The following is a 24,364-nucleotide window of genomic DNA, read 5'->3' as shown; positions in this document are numbered from 1 at the left end:
CTTGGTACAAGCTACAGGTTGCCTACAAAAATTTCTTTTTGTAGGTTTGATTCGGAAGACTAACCTGTAACAAACTTTCAGTTTTGGATGCAAACACAGTAATTAGGTGTTTAGGATTGATAGGGTGATGCGCTCTAGAAAGAAAACCCCATGGTCACCATAGGTGGCAAGTTTGTCAAATCCCATGACATAACGGTATTAGGCTATTCTTGTCTTGCACATTAAAACTTCAAAGTACACAGGCTTAGGGAAAATATCAAAAGCCCTCCTAGATATGGAGCGCTCTAAAGGTTGTTGAAAAGTATAGGCTCACCTTTCACTATCATTACACATTTGGTTATAACTGACACTTTGGTTTCAAAAGTGAATGGCTATTACATAGCTAAACATTTGGCCAAGATCAATGGAGGTAGGCAAGTTAAATATTATAAACAATGTTAAAGAAGACATCAGAAAATTTTTCACTGAGTTTGGCCATGCTGTAGCAAAGTTAATTAAAGTGAAAAATGATGGAGTGTATTTTTAGGAGGGGCCAAGGGAGTGATTCATCAGGTGTGAGGATACTAACTATACGTGCACAGCAGCTGCCTGCTTATGGAAGTTACTAGAAAATCAAGTACGGTAAATAAAAGACAAAGTTAGTTTTTATCCTACGGGACACAAGTTCAAAGTGGAAAAAGTAGATCTCAGTTCTACATTATTATCACTGAAATGAAAACAGCATATAATACAGGTACCCGCACAGATTCATGGCATGTCTTAGTTACAAAAAGAAGCGGATGAAGAAGCAGTTATCTAAGTAATTCAACCAAAGAAAATTATAATTTTGCAAACCAGTAGGGAGCATGGAAGTGTAAAATGAATGATAGTTGCCAACGTTATTTTAAATATCATATATTTAATATTAATATCACCAGCAAATTAAAAAAATCTACTCCCACCCATTAGCCCAAAAGAGGGATCTTTTAAATTACTATTTTACTCAAAAAGGAGTCGGGAATAAAATGGTAAAGTCTGAAATGAATATTGCATCAGTACCAGTTTCATCAATCTCATGAGCACAATGTTCAGTATCATGCAGACATATGACTAATAAACACCAACTTCAGATATTTATAAAATATACTGTTACGAACAAAATACTGTTCCAATAATTTTGGTTGTATCATTTGATATATTATACAGAAGTTCTTCACACGTGCCATTTCCTCAAACATTAATTTATGTCAAACTTGCAGACATACATTAAAAAAAAAAAAAAACAAAAAAAAAACCAAAAAAAAAAAACCATTCTGTTTTGCACTTGTAATTGCATTTTATCTTTGAAATAAACTTCTAAAAATGGCAATTTAATACCACAATTTCTTTTTCTGAGTATATCTGGGAGTCCGAGAGAGAGCAAAAGCCATTCTAAATTATACAAGGCTACTGTTTCTCAAGTTTTTGCCTCTTTGATGACTTAGACACAATCAGTTAATTTTCACTGAATTCTGTAGACGAAAACAATTCAGCAATAAAACTTTTGGTGGTTTGAGCACAAGCTACATTGCTATTTACCTCCGTACCATCGTGCTAGTTATAATTTACATATTTCTGTTAGATTTGTTCATTGGAATTCCGTAAGAAAAATCGGTCCCTTCTCTCCTACTTATTTATTTATTCATTTCTTCAATTGTTTACTTTTATTAGTAAAAGCTCATGGATATTTATTTTATTCTATGAGTTATAATTCATTACTTTCATGAATATTTTGATGCTCACATCTGTCTATATTGGGTCTTGGGAGCTCCTTCAGGTTGACATGAGCCATCATTTTCTGATACTTCCTTATTTGAGTCAGCCACTCTCCCAAGAAGTTCTATTTCCTTCTATTTGGAAATGATAGTTAGAAGCCAAGATCTGGGCTAGATGTGCTCATTGCTACTGAGGTATCACAGCTTTCAGGCTCTCTCAGTGAAAGAAGGTAGGAAATGTATGTATGGAAACACACAACACACGTCTCTGTATTTTTCTTTGCATCTATCTGTGTATATATTAAAAACAAGAGTTCCATGCTGGCACCTTCTTGGACATTTAAATCCTTTGAGTATTAAGTATATTTCCTTTTTTCCTTCCCCCCATAAAAAAAGGGTAGGAAATCTGGTGATATAATAATTAATTTATCATGGACATAGTACTTTCAAAAACATTGTTTCATATTAGTCCTTATAGCTACTCTGTTTCATATATATATTGCCTATACATATATTTCTCATGTATATTTCATACACGTATATGTAAAAAATTATCAACTCAAATTTACAAATACAAAAACTGAGACCAAGGATCAGACATTCAGAATTTGGTGGAGCTGAGGCTTGAATTAAGGGTTTCCAACTGTAAATATCATACTCCTTACAGAATACTAAAATAGAAAGATAACATTTTTATCTTTTGGCCTTTTATCTCTGTAATTTTATCTTAATTGCAGGTTAATTAATGATGTTTATCTTACGTCATCCTGCTACCACTTCAAACTCACCATATACAAAGCGACGTATTTTTATTTCCCTTCTTACTTGCACTTGAAGTTTTCGTTTCTGTCGATGTCTACCATTTTTAATGTCACTCAAATGTATAACCTCAAAGTCATTTTTATTCACCCTTCTCTCTTTTGCTTATTCCCAGTTGAGGGAATAAGCAAATCTTATTTTCTCCCCGCTGATTTTCCTGTGCAACCATCTTAATCCAAGCCCTGTTCATCTTTCTTGGATTCTTAACAGTCTCATGGGTGACCCAGCCAACTCCACTTCCTCCCCGTAATCTTTCTCCATCAAGGAACCTTCTACAGCTTCTTATTTTTTGCTTCATTGAGTTCAGCTAATTCTTCCTTGTTCTGAAGGTCTTCCGACCTTATTTCCTACCCTCTCCCCCTTCTACTCTGACCATGCCAATCTGCTCACCAACTTCTTTGTCAAACCTCTGAGATACTCTCTCCACCTAAGCCAACCTTAACTATCCTCCAAGGCCCAACGTGAAGTGCACAACCTCTATTAAAAAATAACAAGCTATTATACCTAATCTAGCACTGTTCTCTAACTTTCCCAATGACATTAACCTTAAGTACTTATCTAAAACAGAAGTTGCCAGGTACGGTGGCTCACACCCACAATCCTAGCACTTCGGGATGCCAAGGCAAGAGGATTGCTTGAGGCCAGGAGTTTGAGGTTGCTGTGAGCTATGGCGATGCCCCTGCACTCTAGCCCGGGTGACAGAGCAAGATCCAATCTCAAAAATAAAATAAGATAAATAGAAGTTACTTGAGATATTTTTTACTCAGTCAACAATCTTTGCCACCCTCAATTTAAAATTTAGCTCATAGTAGTTATTAAATAAACATTTCTTTGATCTGAAGGACAGTAGTATCCTGAATTATATATATTAATAGGATATGTGTGTATGTGTGTGTGTGTGTGTGTGTGTGTGTGTGTTTGTGTGTACATATATACATGAACTTGGAAATAGGGAAGCTACTCAATGGAAAACGAAGCCTTCCAAATACAAGAAAGTAGAGAAATAAAACAAGTACAATTTAAAAGACATTCTGGTTGACAAGTGGAAAAGGTGATTAAAGTTAAAAAGCATAATGATCTGAGTTTCCTGATTAAAAACCCAATTTTATAGAATCTTAAAGATCAGTGGAGTGACTAACTTGTTCCATGAGCTCTTGTACAACCTACTGAAGAATACACAACCCAGGAGGCCCCTGTGTGAAGGCCAATTACGGTGATTAAGGAGCCATGCATCCTAATTAGCAAGCTGCCACCAGTGGCCAAACGTTCCTCATATTCTACAAATTCTTCTTGTATACTTCCGTGCTGTTTTCTAGAATGGAAGCTGAAAGTTCTGAAATATTGCCTCCAGTGTTAAAAGACTGAGCGTGAGTGCTTGACATGCTATACAAGGACCCTCATGTGATTCGATAGGGTGTTTGTAGTCACAGAATTGGCAGCTACTACTTTTGTTCTCTGTCGCCTGCCTTGTCCCCAGTAACATGTGCTTTTACAGATGGCTTTTCTTCTCTCCCACCCACACCCTGGCTTTGATATGTGTCCCTGAGAGCCCACCCTGAAGCCCCATGTTTTGTAGGTGACCCCCCTGAACAAAAGGTCTTCATTTCCTAAGCGACCTCTATCCTCAAAGGAGTTACTGTTTCCAGGTAACCTGTTCCACTTACGTTTTATTGGTCGCAGTCCTTTTAGGATGTGACATGGTTTAATTAAACATTCTGGCCCAGTTTGAGGCAGGAGCCATAAATAAGGAGGTTTGTATGACTACCCCAGAAGAACTCAGGAGATTTCTTATTTTCACGGAGCTGTTCAGTTGACTGGTTTGTAAACGGCTGGGGTCTCGTTAAGTGTTTACTGTGGGCACTTGTTCATCACAGCACCCTGCAATGCAATGGCAGTTACCAGAGTGCCACTGGGTCTTTGCAAAATGATGATCAAAACCATGATGATATTTCTGTGGGTTTCTAAGTCCCGGTATTATCAGTGTATGGAGCATCAAATACAAAAGCAGAGAACCGCGATAAACTTCTTCCTTCAAAATGACCTCAAATCAGTAGCAAACAGCAACTGCACAGCTTCATCTAATTACTTCATTTTCTATATATCCTGCCTTCATAACTTCCGGAAAATTTCAAGCACCACAACAGAAAGTAATTCCTTCTATTACTGCATCTGCCAGGTAAGATCTATTTACGAAAACTTGCATCAGATATACAAAAATAGACAATCTCAAATCCAACTTAATGGCTCACATAACGTTTTATTCTTGTTATTTGTGAAAGTCCCTATATCCCCAGGTGGTCTGTGAGCTCCTCAGATAAAGGCACTTTAAAAAAAATTAACCTAGAGGCCGGGCACGGTGGCTCACGCCTGTAATCCTAGCACTCTAGGAGGCCGAGGGGGGAGGATCGCTCGAGGTCAGGAGTTTGAGACCAGCCTGACCAAGAGTGAGACCCCGTCTCTACTAAAAAAATAGAAAGAAATTATCTGGCCAACTAAAATATATATAGAAAAAATTAGCCGGCCATGGTGGCGCATGCCTGTAGTCCCAGCTACTCGGGAGGCTGAGGCAGGAGGATTGCCTGAGCCCAGGAGTCTGAGGTTGCTGTGAGCTAGGGTGATGCCACGGCACTCACTCTAGCCCGGGCAACAAAGCGAGACTCTGTCTCAAAAAAAAAAAAAAAAAAAAATTAACCTAGAGATTTAATAGCTTCCCTGAAAAATAGACATTTGGAAAGACCATCATTAATCACATACAAACATGCAAAGAAAGGTCACTGTCAGCCTTAACTTTCAGCCTTCTCCTTTTTTACAGACAAACTATAACCAAATGAGTGAAAACTGCTAATTAATAGTTCCCTGTGCAAAAAAAAATATAGAGAGATCCAAGAAATATATATTAATGTGAAATACCATTACTCAACTCTTAACCAAATAAACTGATTAGATTAATATGTTTATAATAATTGTTATACCCCTGGTATTTCTCTTCTTTAATACTACTTACATTGTTTTCTATTGGGGTGTTCCCCATGATATAAGCAACATCATAATGATGTATAATAAACAGACATCTCTAGAAAGAAGCTAAGTTCGATACAATGAAGCTCTAATAGGGGAGAAAAGAGGTTTTCCTTGGCAGAGCCTCTAATGAGATGAGGGAATATGGAAGGAGTAATTCCAACTGTACATGCTAAAAGAACATTCCAGAATTCTGTACAACTGTAGTAGCTAGAAAGTGAGAGAGCAGTTCATGATATTCACGCAAAAAACAAAAAACAAAAGTCAAAGACAAAACCAATGACCAACCACACAAAAGATCCCGGCACTGTAAGGAGTGGATGAGTTAGGAATATTACAAGAGAATATCTGAAGAATGAGGGGAGATAGTTCATCCGGGGTTTGCTCATTCCTTCTTCCTCACTACACTCATCTTATTTTATGTAATTTTGAGAAAGATCTACCAAAAGTTAAGTGCAAGAAACTAAAAGTGGTTGTTGACTTGTGTTAGGAGTTCTAGAAGTGCTGCCATCTCTAAAGATCTGATGCCTCCAAGGTTGCTAAAGTTACCAATTAAATCCCTATGACATTTATGTGAGTTCTTTCAAAACAACACAATCTGTGTAAGACATAACTTTTAAATCACAATTGAGCAGCCTTCTTTCAAAAAATTAGCTCAGATATCTCCACCTCTTTGAGCTTAGTTATGTAAAACTCAGAAACACACAAACCTCATTTCCCAAAGAGTATTCCACGAGGGCAAAGACAGTCAAACTGCAGATCATGAAGCCTTACAACTTATCTCTTAAACGCTTGTTTCCTCCTCTCCATGCTCAGAATTAATTGGTTATTATATAGACCAATTAGTCTTATGAACTTTCAGAAGGTTGCCAGGGTGTCTCCCATCGACACATGGAAAATTTTTCTCATTGGCAATTTAGAGTCATAGGGATTGTTAGAAGTAAACGTGTTATTGCTCCAAATTTCAAGATGGCGGAGAGTAGGGGTTAATGAGGCAATGCAAATATTTATTCTAGTTGTTTCCAATGCTGGCTGGAATCACCAGGTGAGCTTTAAAAACAAATACATCATGGTCTCCTCTCCCTCTTGGTATACCCCAGAATTCCAACTTATGAGGGATGGAGCCAGAGGATTCTGATGAGACTTTCCACAATTTTAAAGTCACAATCCACCTTTGGAACAAAAGGCTCACACTCAAATAGGTGATGATTCCACTAGCAATTTCTGCAGAACTCCAGAATTTGGGAAGGACCTACTTTGTACTATTCTCTATTTTAACACACAGTGTCTCTGTCACTGAGAGTAAAAGTAAACATTGTTTGTGAAGAAGAAATTATTTTGAGAAATACAAATAAAAAAGGCAGCATAATGGAAAAATATAAACACAAAAAGATCATTAAATATGGTGTGAATAGAATTCTTAACTTCTTTGTATTTTCACTGACTCCTACAATACTTCTACAAAATGTATTCAGTATTCTTTATGAGGTCAAAACATGCTATAAATATCATTATTTTTAACCAATTGATACATAAGGTGACAAACAAAATCAAATGGTTGGTAATAAAGGTCATCAATGAATTCATTCTGATTTTTTAAAGATTTAAACATTTATATGAACACAGACTAATGTAACAAAAAAGGGGAAAAAATCATTGGGTTGTATATAAGATTTTAGAATCCAAAAACAAATTAAACTCCCTCATGGTAGCTTTTTTACATTAAGATCATCTTTTTCTTTCAATAGCCTTCTTAAAAACTCATCTCAAGCCACATCATTGGAATTATTTTTGCCCCAACTGCACAAATTTGACAGCTGTAACCCTAAGCTAGTAGTTAGTCACCTACTCAATGGTTAAAGGAGGTTTTTTACAACAAAAAAAACTCAGATTTATGGTGCTGGTGAAGAGTGTCATAAATAGTGCAAGTCACTTATCTGAAGACAATTATTCTAGCCAAGAAAGTGTATGCGAATTGAGCTAAGAAAAGGAAATGAAGGAGAAAATGTTTTTTTAAAAAAAATCACGATTCTATGCAATCCACCACATTTAAATAGATATGCCTGAACATTTTAATTTAGACTCAAAGGGGAAAAGTAAATCACCAAAAGTTTTAAATTTTCACTTATAAGTGGACATCGGGATTTAAGAAGAGCATCTGTCCAGATAAAGGTCAAGACATCACCCATCTACCTACACTAGTGGGGTTTCTGGAATTACCGACCCGGTGATGAAGAGGTTCGGGGAAGTGACATAAAGACAATTCCATGTAGTTCCTAAAAATGTTGATTGGAATTTTCCATGTTTGGAAAGTTCTAGAATGTAATACGTTATACAGCATGGCTGTTCTATCTGTTGTGGTTTGTATTTTTAATCGCAGTGTATTTGGTTCGGTGCCCAGAAGTCTTGGTGCACGCATGGTTCTTGACAAAGAGCTGCTGCCTCCAGAGCTGGGCTTCCCTTTGGAATCGGGCTGCTGGGTGCCCAGGCAGAAGGTGTGAGGGTGGGAGAGATGACTAGGCTGTCCCCTGTCCCCCCACACCGCAGGGTTCACCCACAGACCACCAGGGTAGGCAGGCAAAGGTTGCCACGATCTTTCATGTTCATTTACAACTCTTTCTTATAACACAATTCAAAAGTTATAGAATATGACCCTTTTTCAACTTGAAAATAAAACGCTCTTCTATTAAAAAAAATCAATATAACTTTGGAAAGCCTTCATCCCTCCCTGTCCCCTTACAACTTGGTGACAAGCTCATTCTATATACTCAGTAAGTATTCTTGTTGCCATCGATAAGATAACCAAATGAACAAGAAGAATATGATGGGGAGAGTCTCACGAAAGTTATCCTAGAAATGGTAAGTCTTGTTCTGTCCAAGACAATAATAATATATTTATATAATAATATATAATATACATATAATATAATACAATATACAATATAATATATAATATAATATATTATATTATATAATATATATTTATATAATAATAATAATATATTTTTAAAAGCAAACGCCCGATCAGAACATTTTTCTGTGAAATTCAATGAAACGGACTTGAAAGTTTGCTTTTGTTTTCTACTTAATCCCATGCAAAAATCAACTTTCAGTTTCATAAAAATAAATAGGTAAATATACATCCAAGTCCCAATAAAACTGTAACAAAGAATTATATCATAATCTATAATTGTCAACAATTCACATCGATTTAAGAACTGTTGACTTCTAACAGTCGATTTTCCAAAAGATCTCATGAAATATTTTGGTGAAATTGCAATGGAATCACAACTTCAAATTTGTGTAGTTTCCCCCAAACACATCATTTAATTTATTCTCACAGTCTTTAAATGTATTTCAGCTGTAGGAAAATATTTGGGAGATGAAGAAATTGAAGCTTTGGTGGATTCAATGATCTATTTATAATCTATATTCAGTGTAGATACAAGACCAAGAAATTGTTTTACTTTTTTTCCACAATGATCTTTGAAGCCAGACACACCTGGGTTCAAACCCCAACTCTTCCAGGTACTAGTTGTGTTATGATTAAGCCAGTTCCATAACTTTCTGGGTCTCAATTTACTGATTTGTGAAATCTAGAGAATAATACCTAACTTAAAGGACTGTTATGAGGGTTAAATGGTACAACGTGTGTGTCGGATATAGGGCTAGACTGGTGCTCAGTAAATGATTATAAAAATGTTTTCAGGAAATATGAACTCTCGCATTTTAATAGTATAAATTAAAGTAATAGGAAGAATTTCTGACTCATGAGGATGCTATGAACTTATCACACAAATTGCAGATATTATGATGAATTGGAGACTGATTTGCCCACACTCAGAAATGGAAAATGTATCAATCTATTTGAAAATTCATGGTGATCATAAGTTTAAATGAGAAAGATCATTTGAATATATGCTTTACTTTCAAGAAAGTAAGGCAATTTTTTTTGTACTCATTCTCTGAAAATTATATATTTTTTCAGATTAAAAATGTGCAGTTGGGAACTAGTACATGGTTGTAGAAAAAATATTATTCTTGAAATCACATTCTGGAACTGTCTTTCAAGTTTATGAGAACTCCGGTAAGTCAACTAACTACTCATTCCTTTTGGCATCCTTCTCAAGTCTAAAATTCTCAAATTCTACTGTAGAAACCAGAAACTACAAAAACATGATGTAATATAAGCTAATAATTAGAATAGTAATATTCTCTTATTCCAATAAAAAGCCAGATTGATGTACTCTTTTGAGTAAACACATAATAAACTAGTTTGTTTCAATTAATCTTAATTGGTCCATTGGCTTAAAGCTTAGTTTTACTCTAGTCTAACCAGGATGACACAGATATAATAGACATTTGCTATATACACTACTATATTTAAGTATTAGCTACCCAGAGTATAGTCCGAAGAAACCTGAACATACGCTAAGATAAATTCTGCTTATTATGAGGCTGAAACTAGATCCTTTAGTATACACTCATTTTTTTAGAACCACACCACTGACAACTTGGTAGAGGGGTTACAGTCAAGTATGCAACATGTTTCAAATTAACAAATCATTAAAATTGATTTTAAATGTTTTATGGAGCAAAACTAATAATACAAAGATGAACAGCAAGCTTACAAAAGAACATTAAAATGAAGACCAGATAGGAGGCTGCTTAACTGAATTATTTCAATACTCAATATCTTTACCTTGGTAATAATTCTTTCAAAACCAGTTAATTTATTTTTTTTCAAGCTCCAAAATTGGCTTTGATCGGCATTGGGGTGCATCTCATCTGAATTTTTCAAATAAACAAGTTCATTGGCAAGAGGTTTCACAAATGGCTGGGAAAATGATTCACTCAATCATCCCTACAACTGATGTATTCCCTGATAGTTAAAAAATGGCATCAGCAAATACAGGATGACAATTTTTAAATTAATTTCTGGAGATGGTACTCCAGAATGCCACTAATAGGCTACCATCCTTTTTCATTTCTTCATGAACTATCATTCTGCACACTGTAAGGAATAATAATGAGGTTCAATTTTTCTACTCTCAAAAACAAAAAAATTGAAAACTGAGTCAGTGGGTATGTGCGTGTGGCGGAGGGGTGGGAGAGGAATTGTCTAGAAAAAAATCCCATATAGCTCAAAAACACAGCCACTCCTTAAGGAGACATTTGTTTTGCTGTGTAAATATCTATGTAACACCACATGCATCTGCAGTAAGAAACGGAGGAGGAGTGATAGGTATTATGAAAAAAAGAAGAAAAGGAACAAGGACACATGGTAGCTATGCCTTGATTTCCCCAATTTCCTCTGGTGCCAGCTTAGATGGGAGACTGCCTAGCTGTGAAGACCAGACGATCCTGCCATATAACCAACCAATGATCTTGCCTACCGTGGTGGATGCAAGCTAAAGCAATGCAGCATCCCAGCAACTGAGATTCTCAACAACCACTGGCACTTTTCCATTTTAACACTATAGTTTTTCAATTTGAACAAGGGATAGAAAAGGAAAAACAGTGAACCAGACTCAGAAACAAAGCAGAATGAGACCGAGTGATTTTCCAGGTGTACGTATGCACGGTCCTCCAGCCAAGCAAAGTTGCTAGGTCACAACTGGATCCTGAACAAGGACTCCTGGCCAAGAAATAATATACTATGTTTTAGAGAACAAAATACCAAAAAAAGATATAATCACAGGAAATTGCTTTATGCAATAATGTTCCATGTAGAGGATTAGAAACAGAACCACAGTAGCTATCAAGAGGGAAGCCAATCTCCACAAAAATGGCCAATAATACTTTTAATACCACAAAGAAAGAATTAATGCATCCTTCAAACAGGGCCTTTTAAAGGTCAGACAAGCAGTATTCAGGTTTGCCCCAGAAGGGAAATCATTATATACGGCTAATTTTATTTGTGTAGCCTGATAACATTCATTTGATCTAACTAGTGGTAAAATAAGTAGTAAAACTGAAATGTGATGAATCTCTATGCATTAAGATCTCAACTCAGTGTAGGCCCTCAAGTGTCTTTCCAAAAATGAGGCAAAGACAACATCCCCACAATGGAAAGGTAAACATATCTATTTTGGAAGAAGAAAAGAAAAAGAAAAAGTCCATTGAACATACGGATCATTAAGCACACGGATTTCCCAGAGCAGCCCTAATTCCAGAGCTGTGTAACAACACCTTGTGTACAAACCACTATTTTTATGCTCTGCTAATGTAATACGCCTTTTATCATTTTCTGAAGTTATTCAGTGACCTACTTTATTAATTAAGGCATTTGCAGAGATCTTCCCTTATAGACACAGACCGCTGGCTGAGTATTTCAGTTTCATCAAGTTGTGAGATTATTTCTATTTTAAAGGGAAAAAAAAAATATTTTTAAGAGAGGGGGAAAAAGAGAGACAACACTTCTACAGTTTCATGGAAAGGAAATCAATGTCTCATCCCTTTGGTCACCTTCGTTGCTGTCCTTTAATTGCCATCTTCAGAACATAAAAGTACAGGATTAAGGATAGAACACACACACAAAAATAAATTCGAATTTTTAAAATGCAGAGACACAGCCCACTGCGCCAGTATTCTCAGTGCAGTTTCACAGAGCACACTGTCAACCTTCAGGATGGGGAAGGAAGGGGACAGAAAACCTGCAGTTTATTCCTGATCAGAGACCTACATGGAATACACAGTGACAAGGCTAAAGATCTAGTAAGTAGCGACCAGGAACAAGAAGAGGAAAATACTTCAACCCTCCAACCGTAAATCAACCCTTCCTTCTTCCGTGCCAAGTGCTCAGAGTAGCTTGGAGGAATAAAACAGCTGGCTCTGAGATTAAATACAGACAATTGAGACCAAAAAAAAAAAAAAAACAGAGCAAAATGAAGGAGAGGCATTTTTTGCTTTGCTAAATAAAGCAAAGGAAATCCACCCTGCTCAGACATCTTCCCATGCGGCAAATTGAGGCACGAGCTCTAGGCTCCAACTCAGCTTGGAAATGGTGCAGGGGAAGAAGGATGGAGAGGAGGGAGGATGAAGTTGCCAGTTCTGGAGCTGATGGTGCTTGCCCAGAGCTGCAGAGGGACAGGGTTAAAGGGGCTACTCCTCCTACCTTTCTTTTCCGTTCCATGCGCTCCCTGGGGATTTTCCGTTGTTTTTTCCGCTCCCTCTCCAGATTTTTTTCCTTCTCATCCAGTTCGGCCTCTCGAACTTTTTTGATAGAAGCGGCAGCGTGAGCCATTTTTGCAGGGGAAATCGGCAGCAAGCGGTTGCACAGGAGGGATGAGTTTCCACTTCCCGGCGACCCAGGTGAATTTCAGAGCTCAGCGGAGATGTGATTTTCCCCGGCAGGGCGATGGCTGGCAGCCAGAGCGCTTGCAAGATAATCCATGCCACCCCCACGAGCTAGGTCAGAATCTTGCTGCAGCCTCTGCAGAGCCCGTAAGTCACTCTGGGGCCCCCGAGCCCCCCAGAGGCTCACACCTGCGTGCACCCAGGCACAGGTGTGCAACCCAGGTGTGCAACCCAGGCACAGGTGTGTACCCCAGGCAGAGGTGTGCACCCAGGCACAGGTGTGCACCCGCACCCGGGGACAGCCCCAGGGAGGGCGGAGCGCTAGACTGCCAGCTCCTCAGCAGTTGGGTGGCCCCGAGCGCAGACAAGCATCCTACTTAGACGCGCATCACCAATGGGGACGGCCTCGGGGGGACTCCTCCAGACAGTCTGCGTCTTCTGCCTGGAGCCAGGAAGAGGCCACCTCGGTGACAGCGCTCGGGGGTGGCTCGTTTATCGCTGCCTCCAGCCACACCTCGATGCGGGGCGCGAGGAAAATGGTGCAGTCTGGCTCAAGCGCTTTGCTGCCGCTGCTGCTGCTGCTCCGCTGTGGCACATGACACGCATTCCTGCCTTTTTCATCCCTCAGCCCTTCCCCTCTCCAAGGTGCATTGAAAGGAGCGAATCAATGCTGCGCTTTTTGGAGGAGACCGGCAGGGTCGGAGTTAGTTGTCATTGCCGCAGCCACACCGGGGTGAGCAGGGCTGGGGAGGGCTGGGAGGAGCCGGGTCCTCTCTGTGCCATTTGCAGACCCACGTGAGGCTGCATTAGGGAGCTGCATTAGGCAGAGACGCGAAAGGAGCTGTCGTGAACATACAGCATAATCCGGGCTCAGCGAGGTTATCCTGGGAGTAAGAGGGGGAGGGCCCTGCAAGAGGGGGAGGGGGGCACGGGTAGAGAAAGGGACTCACCCTAAAACCACGCTGCATTGCTCTAAGGGGGCACACAAGGTGCTCACTATTAACTACCAAAGGGGTTTGTTAAATGCAAATCGATTTGAAAAGCCATGTGATGAAGGAAAGCAGGATGGATATTTCTGGGTGTTCCTACATAGGCACACCCCAAAAGGGGACACAATGAAAGAAGAGAGAGGCTACAACCTGTTAAGGCAAGAAGATGAAATCCTCTCTAGCATTCCAATTGCATACACTGCCAGACGCTCCGAATTCTGCCACGATTTGATCCAAGGGCCAATGGGATGTCTAAGGATGACACTTTTGACTTCTTAATTATTAATACTTACTCCTGGCTGGAGGCAGACTCGTACCACTACGCTGTGGATAGCGGATTATAGACTCTCCCCGACACCCACAACTGTTGCATTTTAGGAGGAGGGGTTTGATGACCATAATCATTGACAGTAAAAGAATATAATCTTCTTCTACATATATCCTATTGTTAGGAAAAAATACAATAACATTAAAATTGTTCTCCTAGAAATGTATCCTAACCCTTACGACAAACCTACTTAGTCGCATGAAGAATGTACAGTCCCATTTCCTGTACTGCATGAAGATAGTAAGCGAATAACACTCTTCTTGGAGGGAAAACACTAATTTTCTATACTGCGGGAGGTCCCTCCATGCTTTAGCTTCTATAAAACATAATTTGCAATTTTTCTTTTTCCCCCCCGAACTGAGTTGAAAGCAGTACCGTTAATAAAATATCCCACAAGCAAGCAAAATGCATTCCATGGTGGTGCAGAATGCCTAGAACTTAATCTGATTGAAAAGTAGTCAAAGAAGATGACAATCAGCATGGCATGGACCAGTGTCATGCTGTTGACATGACGGTTCTCAGGTCAGATAAATTACAGAAGGGAGAGAAAGGGAGAGTGGGAAGCAGTTTCTCTTACCCCCCACCCCTGCCTTACTGACCTAGACAGCTGAGAATTCAGGTTGCAAAAAACCAGAACAACAAATCAGCTTCAGTATTATCTAAGCCCTCCAAATTTCCTTCCCTTGGAAAATCTTTGACGTATTTATGCAGGCTTTTGGGGGAAATAACGTGTGGATTGCAGGAGGAAGCCACTGTCTCCTTGGCCAAGCGAGGCATTGCCTGCCACTTGACATAACGTACTTCAAATCTGTTTTCCTCTGAGGGACTTCAAGAGAATCTGCTGTCGTGGTGTCACAGCAGGTATTAGGAACGAAGGTGGCTTAGGGAAACAGCAAGACTGGAGCACAGGGTGTGCCTAATGCCAACTGGCATTCCGTTTTCTTCTAAATGCTTAAAAAAATGTTTTGCAACAAGCCAGTCTTCCTTGATTCGTGGATGTCCTTTTAGCTGAATGACATGAATCCCGGTGAAATGCGGCTGAGATTCCTGCAATGGTTTTCCTGTTAGTGAGGGTGACATTTTGGGGCTGCTACGTCCCCTTTAGAGTCCGCTTAAACTATATCACAGTATCCTTCCCCCCCTTCTAGATTTCTCATTAGGAAAGTGACAAATCGCGAGCACAGATAAAGAAGAAAGTGAGTCAAAGAGCATCTGTTAATTTCATTAGTTTTTAATGAGCTCAGTATAGACCCACTTGTAACATCGAACAGTATCAACTTAATTATTTTCCAATGGCAGGAAAATTACACATTTTTTAAACTTCAATTTAATAACTAAAAAAAAAAATTCTTAGGCACAGTTAACAGAGTCTTAGTCTCTAAGACTCCCTCTACTTTCCTACAAACAAGTAGGAGAGCTTTTCATCACTTTGTCTCATGAAGGAAAGGCCATGAATCTGATGTTAGTTTGTTAGATATCAGTCTGACCGACATTAATATCGCACAAAGCACTGTGATTGTCAAATCTTTAAGAATCAGGATTACACTGTTTTGCTTGCATTTTCACATAATGATCTTTGGATGTGACAGAAAAGCAAAGTAACCGTGTTTTTACAGATGAGGGCTCTGGGAGGCAAGTGACTTGTTCCAGACAGCTTACCCCAGGGTGCCTTGCAAGGGAAGGACGACCAAGTTTCAGGACTCTTAAATCAATCCAAGCCGGGAAAAGGAACCCATTCAAAAAAGCCCCCTTTGATGGCCCCACTATTCAAATCACAAAACAGGAAATCTCAGACAACGAGCATGGATAATTTTTTAAATAAACTGATCACAAGTCCTTTTTTTTTAGTGCACAATTTTCATTTATATATTCCCCAATTAAGAGACAGATCGCTCCCCTATGACAGTTATCAGCTTTAGGAAAGCTAAGCAGATGAGACATTCCCACCCTGGGCTCTAACTTTGTCTCTCTACAACTCGCTTATTCCATAGTGAGCTGCTGAGAAACTGATTTTTAAACACCATTCCTTTTTGCATACTTGTGTTGCTCGAACTATGATTTCTATTTGAATGGGGGAAAAAAAAAATAATCGGTATCCGTTCTCTGAGCAGAGAGTGGAAAGATCACTCACCAGCTGATCCCTGCACAGACAGGGCACCAGGTTCCAGTCCCAGGGGCTCCCGGCCATTTAAATGATGCACGTGACAAAATGAGAGGGTCTTCCCCTCAAGCCTCCAGGAGAGAGATGATACCGGCTGGGTTTTGAACTTGGAACAAAAGCTGATCCCCTGCACATGGCATCGCGACCCGCAACGAGATGAGCTTGTGTCTGTCTTCAAAGGCAAGGAACATGCTTCTCGTTCACATTTCAACCCCAGAGCCAGCGTGGACAGACCGCCCTTCAGAGAGGACACACTTCGTCTTAAAGACAGGAGGCACGATGCCCATTTGCTGCCCTCACCGCCCAGCTCTTCATTGATCAGATTCCAAAGCAAACCCTCTGCAGACGTCAGGCATCACTCAGGGCCACGTTCGATTACACCCCAGGGAGCCACGTGCAACTGAATCCACCCCTCTCTCGCCCTTGCCACACCCCGGGGACGCGGCTATGCAAATGCACATCGGACACTGTCACTCTGCCACAAAAGGAGTTGGGGTGGGGGGGGAATAAGTGGGGAAAAAGATGCTTGTTGCAAAGACACTGAAAACATCACCTAATCAGGAAAAGAGGGGAAAAAAAAAAGAAAAAAGAATGTGCTCACTTGAACTATGAGCCAAGTTCAAGGTGTTAATCTGAACCTGAGACTTGGTGTGTTTTGCGTGGTCAGGGTAAGGGCAAAGCAAACCGAATGAACCACTCCATGGGTGTGTCGCCCTCCGTTTGTTTTACCCGCGGCCGACCTCAAAAGCCAATGTGATAATAATGCAACTTTGCTGTTGCAGAGCTTGCTGATAATGCAATAGGTCCTGCTTTTCTTTTGATGAGCAGGTCTCTGTCCAGAGAGGATTTGGGTAAAATCAGAATGCCCGGGTGGCACCTTCCTTCCCCTGAGGCAAGGAAGCGAGGACACCCCAGCTCCGAGGCCAGACGGGCAGTTTGGGGTGGGGACGCAGAAGCTGTGTCAACAGTGTCAACGCTCCTATGTTCCTGCCTCTAAAACAAGCTCCTCATACTTCTGGAGTCTCCAAGGAAATTTCTAGCAAGTAACAATGGGGAGCAGACAGGCAGTGCAAAGCTTCCTTCTGGGGGGTCCCCTGTCCAGAAAGAAGATAAAGCCACACCAAGTGCAGGTCAGAAATAGTCACCACTCTGTCACCACTGACCTCCCTCTATGGAGACTGAGGATGTCTGGGGGCTACAGGCAGCAGCCACGTGAGAGAAGGGAAATTTGCAAAAGCCACCGTTCAGAAGGAAGAGATTTCTACCCACAGCCTGTCTCCCCCTGCGCCATCCCGTTCCAGTCCTCGGCCCCATTCTGTGGCTTCTTAACCAAATTTATTTTCCGTGCTCTCTTGGACAGGAAATAAAGAAGTAAGTTTATTCAGGAATCAGAAAAGCCCCAGCATGTCAAAATCATCCTTTAAATTTACTATACAGTAGCTCAGACTGAGAGCCTGAGGATTAATCTCAAAATTTGCCTTTTAAAATAGTCTTTGGTGGCCAGGCGAGGTGGCTCTCGTCTGTCATCCTAGCACTTGGGAGGCTGAGGCGGGAGGATCGCTGGAGGTCAGGAGTTCGAGACCAGCCTGAGCAAGAGCGAGACCCCGTCTCTACTAAAAAAATAGAAAGAAATTAGCTGGACAACTAAAAATATATAGAAAAAATTAGCCGGGCATGGTGGCGCATGCCTGTAGTCCCAGCTACTCGGGAGGCTGAGGCAGGAGGATCGCTTGAGCCCAGGAGTTTGAGGTTGCTGTGAGCGAGGCTGACGCCACGGCACTCTAGCCCGGGTGACAGAGCGAGACTCTGTCTCAAAAAAAATAAACAAATATAAAATATTCTTTGTTTAAAATAGACACTTTCTCACTGTCTTCATCTCCTCACTGCACAGCCGCCGTTCCCAGTGCCACCTGGGCATTAACTGCAGCTGCAGAAGCATCGGGAAGCACCGGGGTTCCAGGGACAAACACGACCAAGCCCTTGCCCTCCTGGAGAGGAAAACCCAGCCATGTAAACCATTATTTTTAGACTTCCTGGGACATCTCAGTCACTCCATACCACCCACAGTGACTTTACTAATATTCAGATCTTGAATAGAAAGCTGCTTCAAAATCTTCAGACACTTGCTCTCAAATTTCAAACTACTTACGAAGATCATCAAATGTCTTCTTAAGGCTGCTCTCTTCTCATAAATGATGTTTTATTCTCTGACTCACGAATTTTTTTTTCCAAATAACATACTGATTTTGGATGAGAAAGCCCCATAGTCTATTAAAGGATTGAGACATTGAGGTTAACTTCTAACTTGAGCTGATGATTTACTGTTGTGTTTTAAAGCACACCATAACTTCCCCTTTTGGTTTGTAACAGCTTTTTATAAAAGCTCTGGGTGTATTTCTTAGCCCTTTTACTTTGGTCAAATAAAAAGCATTGAGTTGTGGTTAAAATGTGAGAACTCAATCTCAAACCTGTTATTCACGAAGATCACTTAGGATGTTTTTTGTGCTTAAATTTATGTCCTGCCTTCTTCGTCCATAAAGAAATTTGTATTTTTACTTCAGGAATTATATTTTTATATAATATGTTTTATATAATATAAGATGTTAATAGCTTTAGCATCTCAAGGGAAAGAACTTTATTGGTAAAGGAGAAAGAAATTCGATCAGTACTTAAAACTTTTACATTTACATGATGTCAATTACAAACGTTATTTGAATACATAGTTTGATAGAACATGTTTTAATTATGACTACTTGCAAAAGAAAAAGATTGATTTTTCTTGATTTAAGCAAAACTACGTTTAATTGTTATTCTTTATGTGTCTGGAAATTTAAGACATGTGTATCTAAAATTTTCATGAAATAATTTGCATTTGCATATAAATTCGTAATGCTTAAAAGCCTGTAAATGTGGTTTAAAATGATTGAGCTATTATTCCATACTTTTTATGGACCATGAATTATAACCCTCTAAGGCAGTATTTCTGGCCAATAAATAATTAGCAAAACATTTCATTCTTTTTCCAAATTAACAATGGCAAACTGTAACCATAGGGTATATCCAAATCTGCTGAGGAGCAAACACCAAATCAATGAGAAATGTTTCAGGTCTGCAGTTTTCCAGTCCAGAGCCCTTATCATTAAAACACAAACAATAAACCCACTCGGCAATTCCAACAACCAGCTCTATGCCCGGTAGAGTCTCTGCAGTGGATGCCACAATAAATATAAAAGACTTATAAAACATGTTCTTTCAATAACACAACCGCTCAAAAAACAATCCCCTTGTGGCCGCATTGTTGGCACCAGAAAAGCACAGTGCTACCATCTGGTCATTTTTCACCTGGTGAAATGACTGTTGTATCCATAGGTACCCAGGAGTTTTTATGAAGGCATAAACATTGGGATTATTATTGCTTCTAGATGCCATCACATTTAACTGTCTTCCCCCTGCCCCCAATAAGGAAAGACCTCCCAGGATTCATTTTCATTGCTTTACCAACAGACATAAGACATTCTTGTTAACTGTTGTATAATTAACCTACAAATAAAATCTGTTGCTAGCATTCATCATTTCTTACTTTAGGCATGACCGACACTTCTCATTTTATACTCTCTCATGGAAACTCATATTCCATAAACATGGAAACCAAAGTATAAAACTAAATCAAACCTTCATTGGAAAACCACATCTTCTGAGGTAAAGCATGTTAGAGAGTTTTTTTTTTTTTCTTTTCTTTGTGTCATGGTTTTTATATTACTTCTAAACCAGACCAATAACCCAAACTCTAAGCACTTCATGTACAGGAAGTGTTTCTAGGAGCCACGTCATTCAGACCAACACTCTGGAAACAAACTAGAAATAATGGATAAAATATAAATAACTTTTTAAAAGCAATAAACAGCTAAAATGATAACAAGGAATTACTAAACAAAACTGAAGGAAAATGGAATTACTGGAGATAGGCAAGCAGGGAAATTGCTTTTGTTTCCTGAGTCCATTTCCCTAGCAAATTTTAACTTTCATATGGAAAACTTCATGGGCAGCAGGGCAGAAATCAATGTCTGTGCCCAGTGCCCAGGGCAATAGGAAGGACTCTCCCCAATCATCTGAGACCTCGAAAAGCTACTCTTAGGCTAAGAGTAGAGTCATAAATAACCAGCCCTCCGGCAGATTTACAACCTGGCTTTTATTGCCTTGACTTTCAACAAAACTTAAGCCTTGAACTTGGTTTCAGATGTTCCCCAAATCATTTGTGACCACAAAACCTGGCGAAAGTAAATACATATGTTCTCTGAAGGAGTTACTTTCATCCTTAGGCTGAAATGATCTGCTTACATAATTTTCCAAGTTCAGTGACCAGCACACAATCCAAGACTACCAGGCCTAGAGCAGAAACAACAGAACAGAGAAACAAATCCACAAAGACTTCAAATACTGGAACTATGAACAGGGCACCGTGATGCGAAAGAGACAGGGTAAAAGAAAGAAGTTCTTTTACCCCAAAGTAGTGTCACTCGGTTGGGAAGTTGAGCAATCTGAACGCTTTAAAGAGCACAGCCTTATTTCATGTTGTTTTTCTCTACCTCTCCACAACGCTATACTCCTTTGGATAAGAACAGACGAGAATAATGTCAGACAAATGACCAATATAAGCATCAAATGAATGGTAGAAACAATATCTACTGCAGGACTTCAGAAAGCTATATTGTTTTCTTTAAAAGCTTTGGTAACGATGTCGTAAACCTTAAGAGAGACTTGCAACCTTAAACATTTGAGAATTCAAAAATGGCACCAGAACAGAATAAATACGATGTAATTGACCGAATACAAACGAATTTTTCACACATTAAAAGTTTTATATGAAAACCAAACTTGCTGGCTTAGGTAGAAACTTTGGGTGAGATTTAACCCCCCTAACTCCGCAAAGTAGAAACATCCGTAAAGTCTTGTGTTCCAAGTGGAAAGTTCTTAAACAAAACATTCTTAAATAAAAGGTCTTGATCTTACATCAAATCACTGGTAAAAGAATGTCCAATGTACATATTTCAAGTTGAAATAAAATGTTTAAAGTATGCATATGTTATTTTTTATGATTCTTCACTTTAACGATCTTTTTTATTAATTGATCAAATAACAGATTTTTTTTTTTTTTTTTTTATTGCTTTGGAGACAGAGTCTCACTCTGTTGCCCGGACTAGAGTGCCGTGGCATTAGCATAGCTCACAGCAACCTCAAACTCTTGGGCTCAAGTGATCCTCCTGCCTCAGCCTCCCGAGTAGCTGGGACTACAGGCATGCACCACCATGCCCGGCTAATTTTTTCTATATATTTTTAGTTGTCCAGCTAATTTCTTTCTATTTTTAGTAGAGACGGGGTCTCGCTCTTGCTCAGGCTGGTCTCGAACTCCTGACCTCGAGTGATCCTCCCGCCTTGGCCTCCCAGAGTGCTAGGATTACAGGCGTGAGCTACTGCGCCCGGTCTAGATTTTTATATTGTTATGAAATAGAGTTTCTTTGTGTGGTAGAGGGTCTCAAGTTTGGGTTTTGGATACCAATTTGGCCTCTATCGTGTTACCTTTGTGATCATGGATTTCCTTTACTTAAATGGGGAGACCAGTGTCTACCCCAACAGAACCAAGGGAAATAGCACAGGTAAAACATCTAACAGGTGCTCAATAGGTAGAAACCACTATGATTATTTTTCTTAAAAAAAAAATGAATATAAAAACATAAAAGAGAGGAAAGTAGACTTATAAGACAGAAATACAATGGATGGACTGAGAATAAGAAAGAATCACCCCCCCTCAAAATAGCGTACGTGGTAGGAGATTGCTGATCATGTTGAATGGTCAACACCATTGTTAGGCTCACACTTCTTAAGACTAGTTGGTAATGGTGAAGTACAAGACAAAACTTGTAACACCGTGGCATGAGCCTTGAAGTCAGTGAGTACGTGTGCCTGCAAAAGTATTTATTAACTGCAGTGGAAGTACAGCTATTTATAGTCATTTTGCTTAAATGGCTTCTGTATCAAAGATTTAGAACAGGCTTCAATCAGAATAAAGGGAGGCCTCATAAAAGCTTTGTTTTCAATGGGAAAACAAAACAAAGAACAATCACCATTTGACTATTCAGTAGGCATAATTCCAAATGGAAGAAATGGAAGGTTCTGTGGTAGGTTCCTTTACAAATAAACTTATTACCAAGGCAGAGTAATAAATAGGCAGGAGATGAGCCGCTTTTTAACTCTCATAATCGATCTTTAAAATCCAGTTTTAGGGAAGGACAGAAACTGGACCAGTTATAGGAATAAATATAGGAGTATATAGTCAACCAGTCTGTCGGTTTGGCACACCTACGAAATACTGGGAAGAAAATTTGTCAAAACAATTGTCTTTTTCACGCCTAAGATCGGAGATAAAATGCCACCTTCCCCAAAACAAAACAAAAACAAACTAACAATGCATACAACCAAATGGTAGAAATTGCAGTTGTAATTGAAGGCAAATTCCAGGAAGAACTTTTAGAGTTTGGGCATCATTCTACTTACACATTTTCCCTGCAGCATCAGCATTAAGGATTTTTATAGAGGGAAAAAAATATTTATGACTTTACCCCAAAAGAGCTGACTTTGGATTTGGAAGAGTATTTTTGGATAAATCAGAGCAGAGAGTTTCGATCAGCCTCCACACCTCGCAGGACTTCTGGAGAGGCAATGTGGACGCTCTTCTCTGATTACAGTAGCTTCGGGGACAACTCACTTACCTACCGTAAAACCCTATTTTAAGAAAAGGATCTGCTCCTAAAAACAAATCTGAAAACCACTGAAATAAACTATATATTTTTTGCTGTGTGCATTCACAGAAATAAATGGAGGTTGGTAGCCCTCTGCTGGGTGAAAAATATTAAATCCAGTTGCTCTAAAGTACTATTTGAGGAATTAAATGTTTTCTTAAGGCTTAGAGAACTCCTTTCACACATTGACTACCACACTAGAAAAAAAAAATTTTTTTTCTTGGAGCAGCGGTGTTTTAGTATGAACATAGAACAAAAACTTGGAAAACAAAATGATCCTAATTTGATGAAAAGTGTTATTTTTTATTGTTTTCTGTGCATGAGTTCTATGCAATTTGAAAAATATTTCACGTGGCTCCCAAGGTAAAGAGATGTATAAGTTACATACGCTTCAAGAGGCCCCAGGTTCAAAACTAACGTGAGTTAAATACAACTCACATGGCAGTTAATGTGTCAAAGCTTGCGACATATATTTTTTTGTTTAGTGGCTATTTTTCTGTTGTGCAGATGAGAGACAGAACATGTACTTTCTGTCAAAGCATTTCCTATAACAACATTAAGCTAGAAGAATCTCGTGCAAATTATAAATTAAAATACTATATAGTATTTTTCGGAGTAAAAATAGAAATTAAACAAAGCAAGTAACATTTGAGCATAAGCAAGATATTTACAGGTTCTCAGTTGTGGAATTCCTACCTAGGATTTCTCTTAACCTCGTTGTAGGTTAAATCAATATATTTATGACTAATTGTTTTTAAAAGTTTGTTTATACCCACTGCACACTAGTATACATTAACTCAGATTCCTCACACATTTGAGTAATACAGTCTGATGAGGATTTTTGTTTAGAGTAAGAAAATTTCTAAACGTGATGGCAGAATTACCCTAGAACATTCCAGTCCTAAATCGGATGTACAAACACTTTCTGCAGCATGGCAGGTCCTAGAGCAACACTCGACAGCAATTGTTTCCCAAGCAAAGCTTCATGCTTATATCGGACTCAAAAGGAAAGTTATTTAATGTGTGTTTGACAGCAAAAGTAAGGCTTCAAATGAATGAGTCCTGAAATAGTCTCTGATAATCTTGGATCAATTTTTGGTTCATTATATTCCACATACTTAATCTTTTCAAAATCCCATCTTCCTGTTGTAGCGCTTAAAACTCTCTCTTGTTTCCAACTTTCTTTTTCCTCTTGTCACATGCCTAGTGTCACTACCGCT

The 24,364-nt window shown here is 39.2% G+C and overlaps 1 protein-coding gene across 2 annotated transcripts in view; it reads right to left on the bottom strand.

Moving 5' to 3' along the window:
• The window catches only part of ANK2 (ankyrin 2), a 396,857-nt gene that overhangs the window by 191,847 nt on the left and 180,646 nt on the right, over positions 1-24,364 (bottom strand). The gene's annotated exons all lie outside the window — the stretch shown is intronic.

This window comes from Lemur catta, chromosome 26 (assembly GCF_020740605.2).
Source record: "Lemur catta isolate mLemCat1 chromosome 26, mLemCat1.pri, whole genome shotgun sequence".
Classification (NCBI taxonomy): domain Eukaryota; kingdom Metazoa; phylum Chordata; class Mammalia; order Primates; family Lemuridae; genus Lemur; species Lemur catta.
Note: the sequence above shows the minus strand (reverse complement) of the source record. Positions and strands in the feature narration are given on the sequence as shown.